This window comes from Motacilla alba, chromosome 8, assembly GCF_015832195.1.
Source record: "Motacilla alba alba isolate MOTALB_02 chromosome 8, Motacilla_alba_V1.0_pri, whole genome shotgun sequence".
Lineage (NCBI taxonomy): Eukaryota > Metazoa > Chordata > Aves > Passeriformes > Motacillidae > Motacilla > Motacilla alba.
Window position 1 is genome coordinate 20,327,198 of NC_052023.1, and position 19,691 is coordinate 20,346,888.

Consider the following 19,691-nt stretch of genomic DNA (forward strand, 5'->3'; position numbering starts at 1 on the left):
CTAGTGCAGTTCCCTATCTAGACATTTCTGATGGAAGTTGTGTGTCAATTAAATAATCTTGAAATTATCAAAATGCAAAGAAACATCAGCACAAGGCCACAGATGGAAATGGTCACAGGGCAGCACAGCGTCCTCCCCCAGCAGTGGCTCAACTTCTGTGGTCATGGATCAGCCTGAGTGCAGGGTGGGGGCCCAAAGAGCTTGGAGTGATTGTTCAAAGAGTTGTGAAATTTATCAAACAGCATTACATCATCAGAAAAAATAAGTGAGCAGTCAGTGTGATCTTACAGGGCAAAAACCATAACTCATAGATATCACACAAGAGTGTGCCTCTTTTATCCCCAACATCCAGAAAAACAGACAAGCACAGATTTGGAATGGTATCCCATAACACATGATGTTAAATCTGGGATCAAACATCAACAAGAGGATTGCTTTATGTAAATCTTTGAACTAAATTAAGCTTTTTTTCTCATACCCAAATATTATAACATTTTCAAAGTTTTTTATTAATATATAGCATGACTTGCTAGCATGCTACCACATATCATATTTTAAAGATTATGTCATATGTATAACAAATGTAAAAAAAGTTGCTTGCTTGCTTTGTGAAAAGGATGAGCTTGAAGGAACCTCCTTGCTGTAAGCTGTAATCTTTTCCTGTATCTTTTATTGATCTGTGGATATGAGTAAAAGAAAGCTATTTTAAAAAGACAATGTGACCAAATGCATATTTGCTTTTCTTATTTTGTCCATAACTCAGAAATGTAATTTCAATAATTTCCATTAACAAGAAATGCCTACTTTCCAGTAGGAACATGGTTTTACAGGTTCGATTGCTCAGCTCTGATACCTACATCCTTCTCAAACCTGTACATTCATTGACAGATATGCTTACCAAAATAATACTGACCTTAGCTGTGTGTGCATATTTGAGATGAAAAACAACTGTAATTAGCTTTTAATTAAGAATACTTTGTTAGGGAACAGATCTAAGAACAGTTTTTTTTTCAGGTCTTCATAGCGGATTTATGTGGTAACACAATAATCACAATCCTTTCCACCCAACAAGACACTTCAAAACTTAGTCAAAAACATTATATGCAAGTTACTACTTAGTAAAAAATTATTCCCTGTGCTGAGCTCACCTCATACTCATGGTCTGTGAGGAGCTGGGTATAAGCTGGAGAGCACCTGAACATTTTCCTGTCCAGTCATCCCCTCTCTGCTCCTCCCCAGCTCACTGTGCTCTAGGATACCACAGAAGTTGGTATTACTTTTGTGACAGAAGAGAAAAAATTATATTGTTATCAAAATAAATAAATCAAGAAATATTAACAATTTTGATAATTTAGCTAAGTATTTTGAAGCATTATTATTCTTCAATATGTCAAAATATTGCTCACATAATGTGGAACAAAGGCAGCAATCAACCATAACAAGCACTTGTTTGGTTGTTCTTGTTTAGTTTCCAACACCACTCTAGTTCACCTTACCTTGAAAGCATTGTAAATATTTGAGGGAAAGTTGGCATGCAAAAATACAGCACAAAGATTTCTGATTCTAAAGTAAATGGTAATTCCCTAAAATCATAAATTGTTGAAGGATTTCAACTCCAACTCTTCCTGAAGCAATTAAAGTATGTTCATTTAGTTTTACAATAACTCCATGAGGCCTTTCTCTTTTCATTAAGCAGCAAAAGACTGACCACAGGGTGTCTAGAGTTGAAATAAAGCTTCCCAAAATATGGAACCTGTCTCAAAACCAGAACAGGAACCCATTTAATAAGAGATGTCTTTCAGGTTACTTAGCATTAGCCTTTCTCTACACATCATTCAATTATTCACATCAGCATCTTTACTCATTTTAACTGCATGAAAACTTAAGGACCTGACAATTTGTGACAGGACCCCAGCTTGGCCTCAGGTTTCAATTAGACCTGCCTGGACTTTCTAACTATACAGCAGATGATCAAAAAGTTTCTAAACTCAGCATAGGAAGATGTTTTTAAACTCTATCTCCAAATGGAGAAAAGCCAAAGTGGCTGGGCTGGGCTGAACAGAGAAAGGCAAAGCAGTCAGGGCCCAGCAGCACAGGAGCAGAAGGGGTTTGTCTGCTGGAGTTTCATGACTCTGGGCTGCTCTCAGGCACTCCCTCTCACTCCAGCAGACTGCCTGGACCCTCATGCACACTCTCAGAAGCTGCAGTTCCCAGCTCCTTGCTGACATCTCCCTGTGGATAACCGTGGGCAGAGCTCTTCTCCTGCCCAGTGCCATCCCTCAGCCACCCATGTCTCCTGAAACTAAGGCAACAGCCAGGGATAAAAACACAACATGATGATGTTCCCTCACCTGTTTTGGCATCCAGAAGGGTAGCAGCAGGTGCAAGGACTGCTCAGCTCCCCTTTCAGGTCATGCCAACAGCCCAGGCTTTCACATTTCTGGCTGCTGGGTTTGGCAGTGCTCCAGGCTCAGCCTCCAGTGTCCACCCAAGCTTGGACAAGAAGGTGGCAGACACCCCAGTGCCACCTTTCACTAATGCCACACGCAGACTGCGCACCCAGGGCCGGGAGGTGCAGGATGGGTGGGGAGCACGAGCCAGGCACCAGCAGCACCCAGGCTGTGGCTACTCAGGAGAGCTGCAGCCTCAGCAGAGCTGCACACAGACCTCAGCTCCCCCAGCATGGGGCACCTCCAGAAGATGCACTCACAGAGAGGTTACAAAAGCCAGTTTAACACAGCCATGGGCACCAGGTACATGCATGGGGAACCTACAAGTCCCTCTCACCAAGCAGGTGCTACTGAAAACACAAGGAAGTTCAGGAGGTGAACCAAGGCACTTGAGCTGGAGCCAGGGTGACCCCAGGGTTCCCCTGGCACCAAGTTCTCTCAGCAAGGGAAGCACTCAGGGGCCCTGTTCTGAAGCTGACCCTCCTGAACTGTCTTAAAAGAGGCAGTCCCAAAACTTACTGCAGAATCAAGGTGATAGTAAAATCTTTCATAGCAATATACATTTTCCTCCTACAGCATTCAGTTTACAATGTCCACATATGCTTTTCAGCAGCATAAAGAAGATTAAAAGACTAATCTTTTTATCCTTCAAATAAAGCTAGTTCTTGCCACCTAATTGCAATAATTAATTTAAAATTACATTTTATGTCCTGCATCTATAGTTTAGCAATGCTGAAGATTTTAGACAAGACCAAAATAGACAGGTGGATGAGGGCTTTTTTGTACTGTATGTTTTCAAGCATTAATAGTATCATTTGCATGCTAAAGAAATGAAATTTTGATTTTGAAGAGGCCACTAAGGATTAATTTAATGATTTGGACAGAGTTTAGGCTGCTTTGCTGTGGGAGTGAAGGTTAAAAGGTACATCTTGATAAATATTTAAAATCTTCAAACTTTTTGGTGTAGTGCCAACTGATTTGAAGTCCACTGCTCTGTTACCTATATAGAAAAATTTTAACTTGCTTGAAATTTATACTTCTGATCTATAAATCCTGAGGTGTTGTACGACTGACTTTTTATGTAGTGATTTATAACAACACTTTAAACCTTCCCTTGGTCCTTTTTGGTCCTAATTCCCCAAGACTTGATGTTCCCACGGAGAAGAGACACAAGACTTCTGTTTCCAGTAGGGTCTCTTCCCTTTCAGTTCAGGATGCAGCCCCAGCAAAAACTAAATGGAGCTGTTGAGCAGCTCATTCCAGCAGGAAAAAAAATATTAACTTATGGTAAATAAACATTTTTTGAGTGCTGTATACATTGATTAGTTGACATCTGGTATTCCCCTCACACACTGTCAAAACACAGAGCCAGTCCATATGCAAGAAGGGTTTGGCAGCAAAGCACATTTTGTAGAGCATCAGCTTTCTTTTTCTATCAGATGAATTCTCCTTTCACTATAAATGATACATTACAAGAAATCTGTTCAAAATACAACTAAACTGAGTCATCTTTGTAAATATCTCTGTAGGACATCATTAGTTTATAAGGACTGTAAAAGTTAATACACATAAGTAAATAGGTACAAGCAAAAATATGCAATGATCTCATAAAAGGAAGAGCAAGAAGATCTAGTCTTTCAAAAAAAATACTGGAAGGACAACAGCTCCACCCCCCCCACCCCCCCAAAAAAAAAGAAAAGCTGCCTCCTACAGCTGATTTGCACCACAGACAGACATTACCTGGTAATGCCTGGTGTTGGTGTTCATGTACTCCAGATGCATAGATTCAGTCTGCTCAATAATTCTCAGCTGTTTTCAGGTGGCACCTTTCTTGACCTTTACTATCTCAGACACAGTTTTTCAGACTTTGAGACTTTCATGATGTTTCATTTAGAGGGTGGATTTTTTTCCTAAGCTAATAATTCTACAATTGAGCCTTCTATATTTTAATCTATGCGCAGAAGCTCAAGGTAGTTCTCTTTGACAATGTACAGCTCAGGACTTGGGAGTTTCCATGGGTTCAGTTCAAAGGGTGAACCCTGCGGGGCACCTGCTGAGCAGGGCACAGATGAGCTATTTGTAGGGGAAAGTGCCTCTTCCAGCAAGAACATCAGAAACACACAAACAGAATCTGTCCCTTAGGAAATACTACCCTATGTGCTTAAAAACTTGTGAAGATAGCCACAACAGGAGTTTCAAATCTAGAAAATTTTTCACAGTTCAAAGGTAAGACTTTGCTGTTTTTCAGATACTTTAGAAAACCCATCTGGGTGCATACCTACCTCTTCTAAAAGTAGTTCTCTGGTCTTTCCACCCCCAAAGTAGCATAAAAATATACTGTCATATGAAACCAAAGCATGAGTACATGAGATTGTATATATTATGCTGATGAATATTCTATATTAAGTATTGTAAGCTTAATACATAATAGTAAAAACATAATTATAGGGTGATCTTAAACATTAATCAATATCAACAGAGCATCTGAAATTTGCTATTCAATTCCAGGGCACAGTGAGTCCATGTAAACTCCCAAAGGTCAATTTTCATAAATTTCTGCTCTCAGCAGCAAAGACAAAGGTGATGGATCATCCCTCTAATGACTGGAACACACTGGGAGCCATGGCTTTGGCATATGCTTAACTGGAACAATCATGATGCTTTTGAATCATCTTCAAAATCTGTCAGAAATTAAGATCATTTAACTTCGATTTTCTTATTCATATTACAACTTCAGTTTTACATCTGGTAATATATTCTGAGAGGACTTTTACAAAGAAAAAGGTTTTGATTATACAGTTTATGATATCAAGGAAACTCAGGACATAATTAAAGTCATTAATTATTAGTAATTAATTGTAAATAGTTTCCTGTTCTTTATTGTTACACTATAAGTTTCCTTCTTCTAATGCAATTGATTTTGACTGTCTTTTCATTAGAATGCAGAGTTCTAGAATTATTACCCAAAAAGGAAGAATCTTTCTTTAAAAAGAAAAAATGCAACCAACCATTCTGATTGCCAGAATTTGAATCAGCTACAATATGCTGCATGTTATAACTTGATGAAGTCCATGAGCCAGGAGCTGCAACAAATAGAAACACAAGCTGAGTCATGAGAGAGGGCTGAAGTAAGTGGTTTAAGAACCCTTCACTTTCAAAAAAAATTAAGCCTACTTCTAATTTCCTGACTAAAGCCATTATGATTTGTAGATGGATGGCAGAGCTGGCTTGTAAAGCCAGGGTGATTTGTAGATAGATGGAAGATCTGGCTTGATATTAAATACATCAGGGAGGAAATTAGGTTGGAAAAATCAATGGCTGGTTATGAATACTAAAATCAAAATACAACTTTTGGGGAATAGAGACAGGAGGCAAGCTTCCAAAACTGCCCTGTTAAGGACTTCTGGACCTAGACTTGTCTTTATTTAAACAGCCAGTGAAATATGCCTGCTCCTGTCTTTGGCAGAGCCAGCAGCAATGTCCACTGGTTATTGAAATTAATTCCAAATGTGCAATTCCTTTAAAATATAAATTCAATTTAAAGAATAAACAGATATACAAAAATTAGATCTGTCTTTGTACTTATAAGAACTGAAAGTAGGAATAGTTTTGTTAATCCCAGGTATTATTTAGCAGATAAAGTAAAACTTACTATTTGATCAGTAACATCAGAAAAAAAAATGGAAAAATGGCACACCAAAAGACCCATCAAACTACCTCATGTGCACAAAAGCACAGCATTACTGCATTGTGTTGAGACTGCCAGAAACACACTGGCTCTGCTTCAACTGTTGTGTAAATGTGTGTTACTGTAATCTAAGTTTGGTTATCAGTACTCAGATTTGTAAAGTGCAGTTTGTGCTCAGCATCTGGTAGAGATGCACTCACCTGACCCCAAAAGGCCCACAGGGTAAACCAGAATATGAGCTAAGCCATTCCATGAGGTAAAACTGTGACCAACTCCAGGAAGGTAAGCCTTATTCCAAATTGTCCTCGCCTACTTTGAAAAAAGAAGTAAAACCACCCAAACTGCTGGTAACAATTACCTGAGACACAAGGATATGATTAAGCCTCCAGCAGCAAATTAGAATCTGGATTAGTGGCAGAAAACTCTCCCCTTTCTCCCTCCTCTCCAAGTGTTTCTCATAGAAAGTGAAGCCACCCTGTCCTTCTCACTCACTCTTTCTGAATATGCATTCCCTCCTCCAAATTTTAAAACCCACCCTGCACCACATCTACTGAGAGTCCCCTAAGTTAAATGAACTTCTGCTCCCCTCCAGTACTTAAAGAACATAAAATTAATCAAGAAACCAACACTCAACTCTGTGTTACTCAACTTCTCTAAGTGCAAAGCTCATTGCAGAAATTGAATGTATCATCACAAGGATTCAGAATCACCAAGCACTCAGCTACACATGACAACTCGTAACAATAATGTTAGAAACTGAGAAAAAAAAAAGTGGAATCTGTCATATCTGAAATATTGTGTCTATATTCAGCATTAGCATTTCATTTTGGTTGCAAAACAGTATTTTGCAAATGTGGTTTTAAATGACTGTATACTGTGGTTATTTCTGTTAAAATATGCTCAAAGCTCTGTAGCATTTATGATGAATGCATTACTGCCTCCATAAGAACACATAAGAACAGATTCATGCACGTTGTGAATGACTAAAAATAATAAACAATATTTACCAAGTCCAACTAAATGTAAGTCTGAAAAGCACAGGGTAATAAAATGTCAAAGACCAAGACCTGATGCTTTTATGAAATAATCCTTACATAAAAATGTGGATTTGTTGTTCAGCAAGACATAGATCTGTGCCTGTATGCCAGATAACAGGTTCCCATTTATAATCACTTGTTTGTACAAAAAGATTTTGTCAAGCTTTTGAATTCATTTGACAGACTTATTGTCTAATGATATATTCTTCAACTGAAACTGACTGGCAAATCTATCATATTCATACAATCATTTAATCAGCTCAAAAGATGAGTTTTCCTTCATCTTTCATCTTAATGCTCAATCAAAAAAAAAAAGTTGCTAAGCCAAAATTAGACCAGACATGGTAAAACTTATAGAAACTCCACATCTTAAAAAATCCCAACTAAATATTCAGAAAACTCCCAGATAATTAGGATGCACAATGGTTAATAATTCAAATGGGATGTGGCAAATTCTGCTTGAATTTATATATGAAAGGAAGTATAGAAACACTGCAAAGTAAATTCAAAGTGTTTGATTCCAATATTCCTTGTGCAAATTAAAGTAGTCATTACAGGGATACTGACTTAGGTTAAATGTGAATGGAAAAAACTCTATGAGATTCCATTTCCATCACTAAAAGCTCCAGCACCAACTCAGTAAAATCAGTTTACCAGGTAAAACACAGCACCCAGTACACTAAGAAGCAATGAAACACGATAGTGTGGGCCTTGCAAAAACTCTCCATTTTCATTTTCTGTTCTTTCTTTAGAGAATCATAAAAATGATAAAGCAATGTTTTAAACCCACACCTGGAAGTCATTTGAAGTAGCCATCTACTGTTCTGCTGGGCCCCACTATCAGTCCTGACAGGTTTCTGTTCTTCAAGTCTCCATCGCTGCCACTCCACAACTGACAAAGGCAGTAATTTCCTACATCAAAACTCATTTTTGCACCAACAGTAATCATCCTCATTCCCAATATCAGTTTTTCTTGCAGAAATCTGTAATTATTTCCTGTCCTATTCATTGTGGAGATGGAGAATGGCTCATTCCCTTTGGGTTTGGAGCAGTATTTTGTATCCTTGAAGAGATGTCCCCCTTCAGTCTTACCCAATTCTTTCAATTTTTCTTTGTAAAGCTTCTATTTCTACACCAAATACTTCTCTTTCCTTTTCTGTAGAGTCTGCCTCATTGTCTGTATCAGTCTTGAGTTGCATTGTGCAAACAACCACACTGCAGCTGAGGCTTGCTCAGGAACTCACAGAAGTTACCTCGTGCATCTGGCAGGGTACAATGCTGTTGTGCATCAGTCTCACAGCCTTATCAGGATCACGTTTCCCAAGAGTGCTTATGACAATTCTTTTTGGCCATGGCAAAACTAGAAAGTTTGCCACTTTAGAAAAACTAAAGCCACATCACATTCAAGTGATGATCCACTGGAAGCCCACTACTGCTTCCTGCAGAACTTCTAGCTTTCCCTCCCGCAGAGCATAACCATCAGACTTCATCCATCATCTTCAGAGCATTTCTCCAATTTTTCAGTATAAATTTTTGGATTCCACTTCCATCCTCAAACACATCCAAATTTTCTCCTAGATATGTTCCAGATTGAAAAAGCTGTCACACTATTCAGTCCTTTAGCTAATTAATTATAAAAATGAGTAAATGCACACAGAAAATAACCAGACTCAAGACAAGTAACTGAACAGCACTGTTCAACACTGCCCTCCATTTTGAATCTGGACCACCAAGCAACTCTCTGGGTTTGGATTTCCAAGTAACTTCAACTACATTGTGCTCCCCCAGAGTATACTAAAATTATTTTCCTTAAAGGATCTGCTAAATCTTTGTAACTGATTTTTTTTTTTCAATTGGACCAGCCTTTCAGAAGAAGTACCTTATGAATTTTCTGTGACAGTTGAAAACTATCTTTGTGAAATACCTTGGTTCCTTTACTGCACATTTTGGAGTTTTTTTGTTTGCCTGTGAGAATAAGGTGGTTTCTGCTCTGGAAGGTAAGAACCTTTTCAGAGATCAGAGATGCTATAATTTTTTGGCTGTCCTCATTCAAACTATCTCTGACTTTAATACTAATAATCTAGAATTTACCTAGCAGGTACAATCAAATCTAAAGACACTATTTGTCCCTAAAATCTTTGTTCTCTATTATTTAGTAAAAGAAGAGACAATTTGATTTAAAGAATGTGACTGATTTGTTCCCTACTGTATCCCTTTCCCAGCTCAGCCACTTTAGCCCCTCTCTCATCACCACCATGTGCCTTGGGTTACCCTGTCCCCCTGCTTACCAACAGCTTCACTCAGGCCTTAAATCTGGCGGTTCATAGTGAACATCCCACCAATAGTGCTCATCATGGCTCTTCTTTCTAACTGTCACCCAAGGATCAGAAGTTTTCTGTCCTCCTTCATCTCTGCCTTGGAAGGAGCATAGGCAGATTTCACACACAGAGCCACGCCTCTTTCCTTGAAGGACTCTTTTTTCCTTTTTTTTTTTCAAGATTTTGTCTTTGTTGAATAAGTTCTTCAAGTATTAGTAGAGCTGTCACATAAATTACTTCACAAAACCAAAAATTCTCTACTTTGTATAGGCCTAACAAAGACATCAAAAGTGATCTAAAAACTTTCCTACTATTATTCTCTCTTTGAGTTTATCATTAAAAAAATATATAAAATTTCTGATTTTTGACTCTGGCCAAGAAGCAACACTACTTGCTTGCAGATTCTTATCATCCCTTCATAGACATTAATCTGAAACACTGCACTGGTGTGAGAAAGCTCATGAATTTCCAAGCTGAACCAAGGGATGGTGCTCCAGGAGAAGAGCAAATAAAAATAAGGATTTAAGATGAAGCATTGTCACTTTACCTAGTTACTTGTTACTTCTTTCTGCTTTATCAAACCTGACACACGCATGAAAGGAAAATGCTATAACCCACAGAAATGACACAAAGTTCAAAGGAACTCAGTGGTCAGAATCCCCAAGCACCATGTGCATTATTAAGAGTCCTTTAGAAGTTACACCAGCATGATGTTATTTACATCACTTCTGCATTTTCAAGTTTAACCTCCTACTACATTACACTTCCACAATGCCTGCAAAGACATATGTGATAAGCTCTGTGCACAAATTATTTTCCCATTACTTTCATCAAGTTGGTTTTTTTCAATGGAATAATTAGTTATTGGTTGAAACAACAATATCACCTTGTTCAGAGACTCCACAGATGGAGCCAAGATGGATGTCAGACTTTTAATAGAAACTCATGGACAGAAAACCCCATCTTAAAAGGTTGCAAGCAGAAAGTTGTCTTCTTTTCATAAATTGTTAAGTTCAAGACAGGAGAACCACCCCCACACATATTTCCAGTTCTCAAAAGCCCCAAATAAACCTGCCTCAGCCTTCAAATCTTCCAATCTTGCAACAGAAAGACTTTAAAGAAAAATTCTTGTCTTTTATTGACTTGAATCAAACCATTTTGAAGAGTAACAGCTTAACTAAGCTCCTGCAACACAAAATTCTCTATTTTATTTCTAAGTCCGTTAATGCCATAGGAGAGAGTGTACAGCGTATGCAAAAATATAGCAAAACGAACAACATTTTAAAATGAAGTGAGAAAGAAATAAAGCCAAATAATTTTGCAGTAAAGAAACCCTGAAAGTCTGCACACAGGCAAGGCAAATGGAAAAGCAGAACTTTCTCCATATTCCTATTTCCATTCAAGTCAGAGATTTATTTTTTTAATAGGAGCATCTTTACATATTGCCTTTTCCTCACATAGGAAACTGGCATGGGGCTGCTAGACAAAGTATTCATGCTTGAGGCTAAAGAGTGAAGGCAGCAGCCCCAGCATGAAGGCCCTGGACAGGTGATCTGTGTCCCGACTGGCAGCAACACCTCCTGGGGCCCCGAAATCCCAGCCACAGCAGAGCCCCCATCCTCAACATCAGTGTTTCTGCACTGTACAAAATCAACTTGAGAAGTTTGTAAATTCTGTTTCTTATGGAATTATACTTGCTTGTCAACCAGAAGAAAAGATCACCATCATCCTGTTCATGTTGCTTTCTTTGGGTTTGTTTTGGTTGGGTTTTTTTAGGTAATTGTATTAAAACATAGCACATGGGCTATTTAACAACAACCCTATTATGGGGAGCAACTGCTCCACAGCTAAAGAGCAAAGAATTCACATTAGTTTTCTTTCTGTTGTCCTGCTTTGATTAAAAGCTACAACCACTAAATCCGATGATGAAAATCAGAGTAAACTAACAAACCAAACTTAAGCCAATTACACCAACCTAATTTTCACCAGCTGAGGATATAGCCTCAGTAACTTTTAGTGCTTTAAATAATCAGAAAAGTAACTTATTTATATATACATATTTATCATCCACTTTGTCTGTACTTCACCACCTCAAGCTGTTATATGAAATCCATTGTTTTAGATTATTCTGGTACCATCACTAAAGATGAAAAGTATGACCAGTATTTCCCTGTCTCTTAAAAGCCTATTTAGACAGGTAGACTTCGTGAGCAGAAAGATAATTGATCTGGCAAAACTATTGATTTTTTTTCATCTTGCTCCACCCTGTGAAAGACAACATGTGAATCATACATACAAACAGTGGGGTTTTTTTGCCACCATCACAGCAGGCCTTGAGCTATTTTAACCACACCCCTCATGGGGTAGAGTTGTTTCCCAGCAGGACATTATAAAACAAAACAAGATTATGTTACTGAAATCAACTTCAGTAAAACAGAAAACATTTTGTGTCTCGGTGATCCAAAGAACATGGCAGTTTATGAACACTGCAGCCTGCTGTGGCTTGCTCTATCACTGCTTCAAAATCACAATTACTGCCCATCAAAATAGCAATCTGCAGGAGCCCAGAATCTCTGCAATGTCTCATGTCAAGTGCTTTATGCAGCACTTCACAGCTCTCTGGGTTTGATACCTTCCAAGACAGGTGTTTGTGTAAGTAGTGTTGCCTCTTAATCACTCATCCTTTCCCTTCTCTGGATAGATCATAGGGGCTAGTGGCTTTACCTGACCCTGTCACAGGGTCAGAGAAAGTTTCTGAAACTGAGTCAGGATGCTCTTTAGAGGAAACCTTGGTATTTCACAAGTGAATTTCTCCACTTTAGAGGCACACAGCAGCACCTAGAATAGAAGAAAACTGGGCTGTCATTCTTTTGAAGTTTCACAGAAAACCTACTTCCTTGATTTCCTACTACAGCAACACAGCAGGGTGACTTGTCATGCTGTCACCAGCCTGCTCCACTATTTCACCTCTTCTATCCTACAAGCACAATGTGTCCTCAATGCTTCCAATGGCCATGCCAGTGTCCCCAGCACAGTCACTCAACCTTTGGTACATGATGCACTCTGGCACAAGCCCCAAGATTCACAGGAAAAGGACACAGCAAAGGGAGCAGGTGAGGGCTCTGCTCAAAGACAAGGACAACTGAAGAGGCCACATGCAGAATGGCACACTGTGGCCAAGAAAAGAAACACCTGGAAGCTCTGCACACCACTAAATGGAGGAATCGGGGACAAAAGTTGAAGCAGCGCTTAAACAAAAGGTTTAAGAAGAGCTTTGTGCTGATTTTTAGGTATGAGGCATCTGTTCCTTGTAGCCAAGGAAAACCATAAATAGGGCCAATTACACCTTTTATCTCTGAATTTGTTACTTTCTTTTTCCCTTACTTCAGTTCCCTCCTGCTGCTTTGGCATACCTGCCTTTAAATCCAACAGATTTCAAGCTAATATTGCCTACTCTTCAGTTTTGCAACACTCAGTATTTCATAACTCTGAGCAAACTTTTATATGCTAGAATCTGGTGATTTCGTGAGTAGGTCAACTTTTGATTTACTGGTAATAGGAAAAAGCCTCATAAGTACAGAGAAAAGCTGAAAATAGATGCCCTAAAAAGCTAAAAAACTGCATTAGAAAGAACAGGAAGTTTCTTAAAGGTCCTACAAGTTACAGGGTCGATTTTGAGGTATTTATTAGGGTTTTTTAATGTTTTTCCATGGCTGTATTTTCCCCGCATACTCTTCTGCCTCATTTCTGATTCACCCAGCCTCATTTGAAAAAAAAGCAGATTAAGAGTAGGAAAAACACATATTGAAGTTTCTTTCCTGTCCTACCCTCTTTTCTATTTTTCAGTTTTGATTGTTTCAAATGCAAGCTCATATGATACTTTTACACATCCTTCCTAGTACTATGACAGTAGCATGTTGTAATATAAATCACAAATAATTGGCATTTTAATCAGAAACAAACAAGGCAGTCATACTCACATTTTTTTCCAGAATAAGAAAATTAAAAACTAAAAAGAAAAAAAGGGAGAGACCTTGCAATAAAAATAAATGTTTTGCTGTTTCTGCAATGAGTGCAAATACATGCAGGGATGTTTATTTCACTGGAGAGTAGAGGGTATGTCCTGCCTCGGACTGAAGGACCTGCTGGACTGACCCTGCCAGCTTTCATTTTATGACCTTTACAGAAGAGAGGCTCATGAGTGTTGCAGTAACTAAGTTTCATCTACTGAAACTATGGAACTTTTTTTTCACATTCCCCTAGATACAAGGATAAACCAATGATATTGCTTGTTAAAGCCACTGGAATCCTCTTTTTATATGAGAAATGTTAATTCTTAAAATTATCCTTTACATGCAGATGAGTTTTCACAGCAGAGTTCATTAACGAGAATGCTCTTTTCTTTTAAAGCAGTTACTGTCAATTGCAAAGTTTCTGAAATTACAGTTGACAACAGTTTTGCATTTTTATTTCTAAGATTTTCTATAACACACGGCTGAATGCTGTTTTGCCAGTCATAAAGCATGGGTTCAGATTTCATAATCTCTTTGTAGTCGCTGACTATTAAAGTCATGATTGTTGTATTCCAAACAAGTCTACTCACACATACGCTGTGTGCATGATTCTGCAAATTCTCTCCTTTGGTACATTTTGGTCCACTTTCAGGAGGAATAACCACTGCTTCCAGAGGAGACATGCTCAGTTTTGCAGAAATGTCATCACCTCCATAATGATCCTGAGGATCAGCCCTGGAATGCCATCCTGCACCTTGGTGCATCACAGCATTAATGGGTTCCACACAGTAACTGCCGAGTCTTCAGGCTAAAAGCTACTTATTGCTTTTCTTTCAGCTCATTCCCTTCTTATGCCTGGATCCACGTTTGCGCAAAACACCCCATTTATGTCTGGAGCTCATTTTCCTTTGTTTTATTGCCTGCCTCTATAGCACCTGGGTCATTCATGGTGCCATGCAAACAAGAGATAATAATGCATCACATTCATTTGCTTTGGTAAAACACACGATCCATTCCCCTCATCCCAGATGCAATGATGTGTCCCTGAACAGTTGAAGTCATGTGGTTTTGGTTAGATAAACTCTATCAAAGACAGCCAATTACTTCAAGATCTATTTGTGGGAAGCATGCTTTTAATCACAGCTTTTAGAAGCCTAAATGATGGTGTTAAATAATGGACAGAGACAAAGCAATATTGATTGCCCAGGCTGATGTAAAAAAAAAAAACATTAATCCATTTGAGAATCTGAAGGTCATTATATATTGTTCTATATTATACTATGCCATTTTATTTTTTCAAAATATTTAGATGTGCCCACTTTGATATTTATTACAAAAAATAATAAAAGATCTGAAAGAACCTTAAGAAGTCATCCCCTTTATGCCCCAGAACTTGATACAAGTCAAGTACAACTATGCTGTCCACGCAATGTATTTGCCTAACCTATAATTAAAATTCTGCTGTCAAGGGCATTTCACGGCCTCCACCTGTAGCCATTTTTAGTTCTTAAATATCCATATAATTAATATTTACTTGATCTAAACCAGCTTTTCTTAAAATTGCCTTTTTTGAGCCTTCTGATTCTTCAAAACTACAAAAATATCTTCCTCCAGCCTCTCTTTTCTGTGCTAAACAAATATAATAACTCTTCCATGTCAAGCATTTTATAAGTCTTATATGTACTGCGTGATACATTTTACATAAATGTATATTTAGGATCTGCTGTGAAATTACAAGAGGGCAATAGTATGTTTTGAACTTGCTGTAACAAAAGAATTTTTTAATATTCTAATTTTTATTACCTAGGCATGTTGTTGCAAAATTCTGCAAATGTTTGGCCTTTCTTAGTCAGTACTTTCCAATGAAAAACAAAGCACCAGAAGAAAATAAAATCCACAGGACCTTTTCTCTACTGGCAACATTTAAAAGGCCCAAGCATATCCTCAGATATAGATTATTTACTAAAATTATGTCTTATTTTTTGCAAGCATTAAAAGTTTGACCTTGCATGAAGCAATAATTGATTCAGACTCATATGTTGCCAAAATTGTTTGTAATAACAGTCCTAGATCCTGGTTTCATTAGTGCTAAATCATGCAGCTCTTTCTAAAGGAAATTACCTTTTCTTCCCAATCAGCCCCTTACCAAAGACACTATTGCTTACACAAGGTTTATATGATTTGTTCAGATTCAAATTTAGCCATTTCTTTCACCAAAACAAAAGCTTGCCTCTGAGCAGCTTTCTTTCACAAATCTGAATTCTCACTAGTAGAATTCTACTGAGAAAAAAGCCATCACTACAAACTTCTGGTCTACTATGCCATAAACCGTACTTTTATACGTGACCCTCTTTATTTTTGGAGCCAAAGAGGAAAACAGAAGAACTGGGTAATTTTAGGTGAATTGGCTCAATGGACAAAAAATCTGGAACACTTATTAAAAATTGTTTGTGAGTGCTGGGACAGCAGCAGGGAGGTTAACAGCAGCCACTGTGTTAAGTCAAGAGCAAACATCAAATCTGTCCAGTTTCCTTTCAAGACAGACTGTGTGAACAGGAAAGAAGGAATAAGTGTCATGTTCTTTGGTTTTAGTAAAGCTTTTGACAGTTTTGCATGACATTCTCATAGGGAAGCTTCAGAAATATGATGCAAGTGAAATTACTATGAGACAGATGTAAAATTAAGTAGATAACTGACACAGAACCAAGAGGGACTGCAGGTAACATTGACAAGCAGGATTAGAGTTTGAAATAATCTTGACAGAGGAAAAAAGATGACAGAATTCCAAAGTGAGACATCCAAGAGTCAGAGTGCGGGCAGGGGAGCTGATCTGTGAGGATCCAAGTGCCTGCCCAGGCATCTGCAGTGCAGAGGCTGGAGCTGCTGCGAACCCCCAAACGCTCCTTCAGGAAGCACCAGACAAACAAACCTTCCCAAACATGGCCTGGCATTCCTCCCACCTCACCCAACTTGATTAATAGTTGGCTGTTTACACTATTCACACAAGTTCTCATCATTTTAAAGACTGCAGAGATCTTATGAAAAAAATAGTGAGCCCTTTCTTTAGCTGCAGCAGCAGTTCCAGCAGGGCAATTCTCTGGTTTTTTTCCCTAACTCTGAAGAGTCCTTCAGTCTCTAGGAAATGCATCACTTGTATCAGTGACAGAAACCCTGTCAACAGTTACTCATCATGCTCATTTTTATGATCATTATCGAGGCCAGAGGAATTTATCACAAAGCTGAGAAAATAAAACTACTATATTTTGTTTGTCTAAGTTGGTCAAAAAATCTAACCAAGTGAATTAGACCCCAGATACAAAGTAATTAGGGAAAAAAAGAATGTCCTGTTTGTCATTTGAAGAGAGCAAGGTACAAGGAAAAGCTTATGTTTCATTTCAGGTTAGGAAACAAAGGCTAAAATTCAAGCTTTTCTTGCAAAGTTTATGTAGCTCCTTTGACCTATTATGTAAAGTGACCCAATTTAAGTGAAAAAGCACTGAAAAATTTAGTATGGGTCAGACTTTCATATCTTTTTTTGTTCCTCTCGTTTGCTGTATTTCAGTCATGTCCCTTTTAGACCTGATCTTCTCAAGTGGGTCAGATAAAGTATATATGTTGCACTCGAGTTCCTGTGGGCTGATTCAATGTGACTCTAAATCAACAAGTCTGAGTCACTGCCTATGCAATCCTCTTCCAAATGCCTTTACAGGGCCAGGAAATTGGTACAGAAAGCTAGAGACTGGATCTCTAAACCCTGCAGGTAGTGTCTCTGTGCTCACCTTCTTCTGGAGCAGAAAGGGGCATCCCTTTGTCAGTGTGCTCAGGAGGGAACGTGTGTGGGTCTGATGATGTTTGCCTGAAGCACAAAAACCTGATGGGATATGCAGGAGAAGAGCTCTGACTCAGCTTTCCTGTTTATTCTTTTCTAGGTACCTGATTTATTATAGCATGACTTGAACTTGGCTGTCCAGTAAGGCAGAGAGCAGGAACAGCTTTAGAGCTGGGATTCAAATACATGTGATCCCTAAAGAAAAAAAAGTTAAAATGCCATCTGAAGAGTGAGGTTCAGCAGGAAAATCTTTCATTTCATACCCACTGAGCAGGACTGGCCAGAATATCCCTAATTGCCAACAAACACGCCAACACCCTCGCAGCAGGCACTGTGGGCTGTTGGAGTAAGACACCTGAACTGTGTGAGATTCAGTCATCCTAACACACTTTTACTTGAGTTTTTTTGGCTCATTGCTGAATATTCTGAACACAGAAAAAAACCATTTTAAAATATCCCTTTTTTCTTTTCTTTTTAATGGTAGCCAGTTTTTCCCTGCTATAGGAATGAATGGCTCATATTGTAAAGCATGATTCTAACCTCTTTCTTCATGCTAAGCAATGTCTTTTTCCTTTAACACTGTTGAACACACACTACCAGTCCTCGTTACCATTGGTAAGGGAGCAGGATTTAGCTCTTGGTCAAGATACTTACAAAAAAAAAAAAAAAAAAGATCAAAAATCAGACTGCAGTTTAGTAACATCCATTTCACAGATGCTCTGATCTCTGGAAGCCACATAAATTGTCAGGTCATATAGTTTGGCTTAATAATTATTTAAGAGTGACTTTGTCTAAAACACAAATGATGCTAAGCAGTTCCACAGTCATTTTCAGCTGCAGAAAAGGCTGCCTTTTAATGACAGTTGTCTTACTCGACTGTATTTGAATGAAGACCTCAGACAGTAAAATAAAATAAATTTTAAAAAACTCTACGGCATTATTTCTTTCAGAAAACTCTGGAGTTCTAATGTTTGCTGATGCTATACATTTAATCTAATAGAATCTGGTCATAGAAGAGATGAAAAATTTTGTAAGCTGTGTTGACATTTTGCAGTTGGTGGGAAGGATACCTCAATAAAATCGGATTCGAGCACTGGAAATCAATAAAGAATGTGAGCAGAATGAGAATTCTACATTGCAGAGAAGTACCTCTGATTTCTATTGAAAGTGGAAGAGGGATCATTATTCTGAGCATGATACTGTTATACTGCAACTTCATCCACCATGGGCTCCTCAAGGTGGCCTCTGACTTGCTTTGAATTTGTTCAGGTAAAAGATTTCCCTGCAAGGACCAAATGAATGTTACAGAAGACCTCACAAGTACAGAGTGGAAACATTTCATAGGTAAGAAAGAAATAGTGAGAGAAAGTAGAAGTAGCTTAAAAAAAAAAAAAACCCTTCCAGTACTTAATACAAAAACACAGAATACATTTCTCAAAGCAAGAAAAGCTTTTTTAGCTGTGAAAATCTTGCTGTCTCAGTAGGGCACCTGGACACAGTCACAATACCCAGGCAAAAGTACCTCCTCAAGCCGTCTGTACCATAATAAAGTTTTGTGATATCTGTGGATATCACAGAGGAATTGTGACAATTTCACAGCTCCTAACAATTCCTACTGATAAATCTGCATGCAGCATGCAGAGCAAAAACTTCTGCTCTCCTTGCTGGAGCAGGGCAGGGAATAGAGAGGGCAACAGTTGCTACTACTTGAGTAAAATTAAAAGAGGGAAAAAATGAAACTTATATTTCAGTAGAACAATATTTGAAGCAGAAATTACAGAAATATCTCTCCTAATGGACGATGCAAGAAGGAACAGTTTTCTGATATCTGTAAAGTTTCTTCATCCTTTTGCACTCCTTTTAAAGCTGGACTACATTTGAGGGGTCACAGTTTATTTCCATGAGCATTTAAATTGCAGTAACAAAACAAAGTTTCATCTGTTTGGAATAAGTAATTTAAATTCTCAACCATACATTAAATACTGGGCATCAAACTATGGGTAAACTAAAATAGACCCAGGGACTGGCAAAATCTTCCTTTATTTCAATCATGCAAGAGCTTGCATGTGAACCATGACATTTCACTCTTGTACCCAAAAAAGGCTTCCCAGTGATATTCAATTGCCACTTAATGCACTGAATGACCAAAGATCAAACAGAGCTATCATGCACAGAAAGTATGAAAAAGTAAGAGCTCATCCAATAAAACAGCAAAAAGATGTGCTATAAGCTATCATTTTTTCCCATAAAGCTTCTGAAGAGCCTTTTCACTTTTAAATGGCTTCTACCAGTGAAATGCAACCTTTGACCTTTTTGTGTTTGCTGCCCATGTTTCAAGGCCCAAAGTATCATTAAA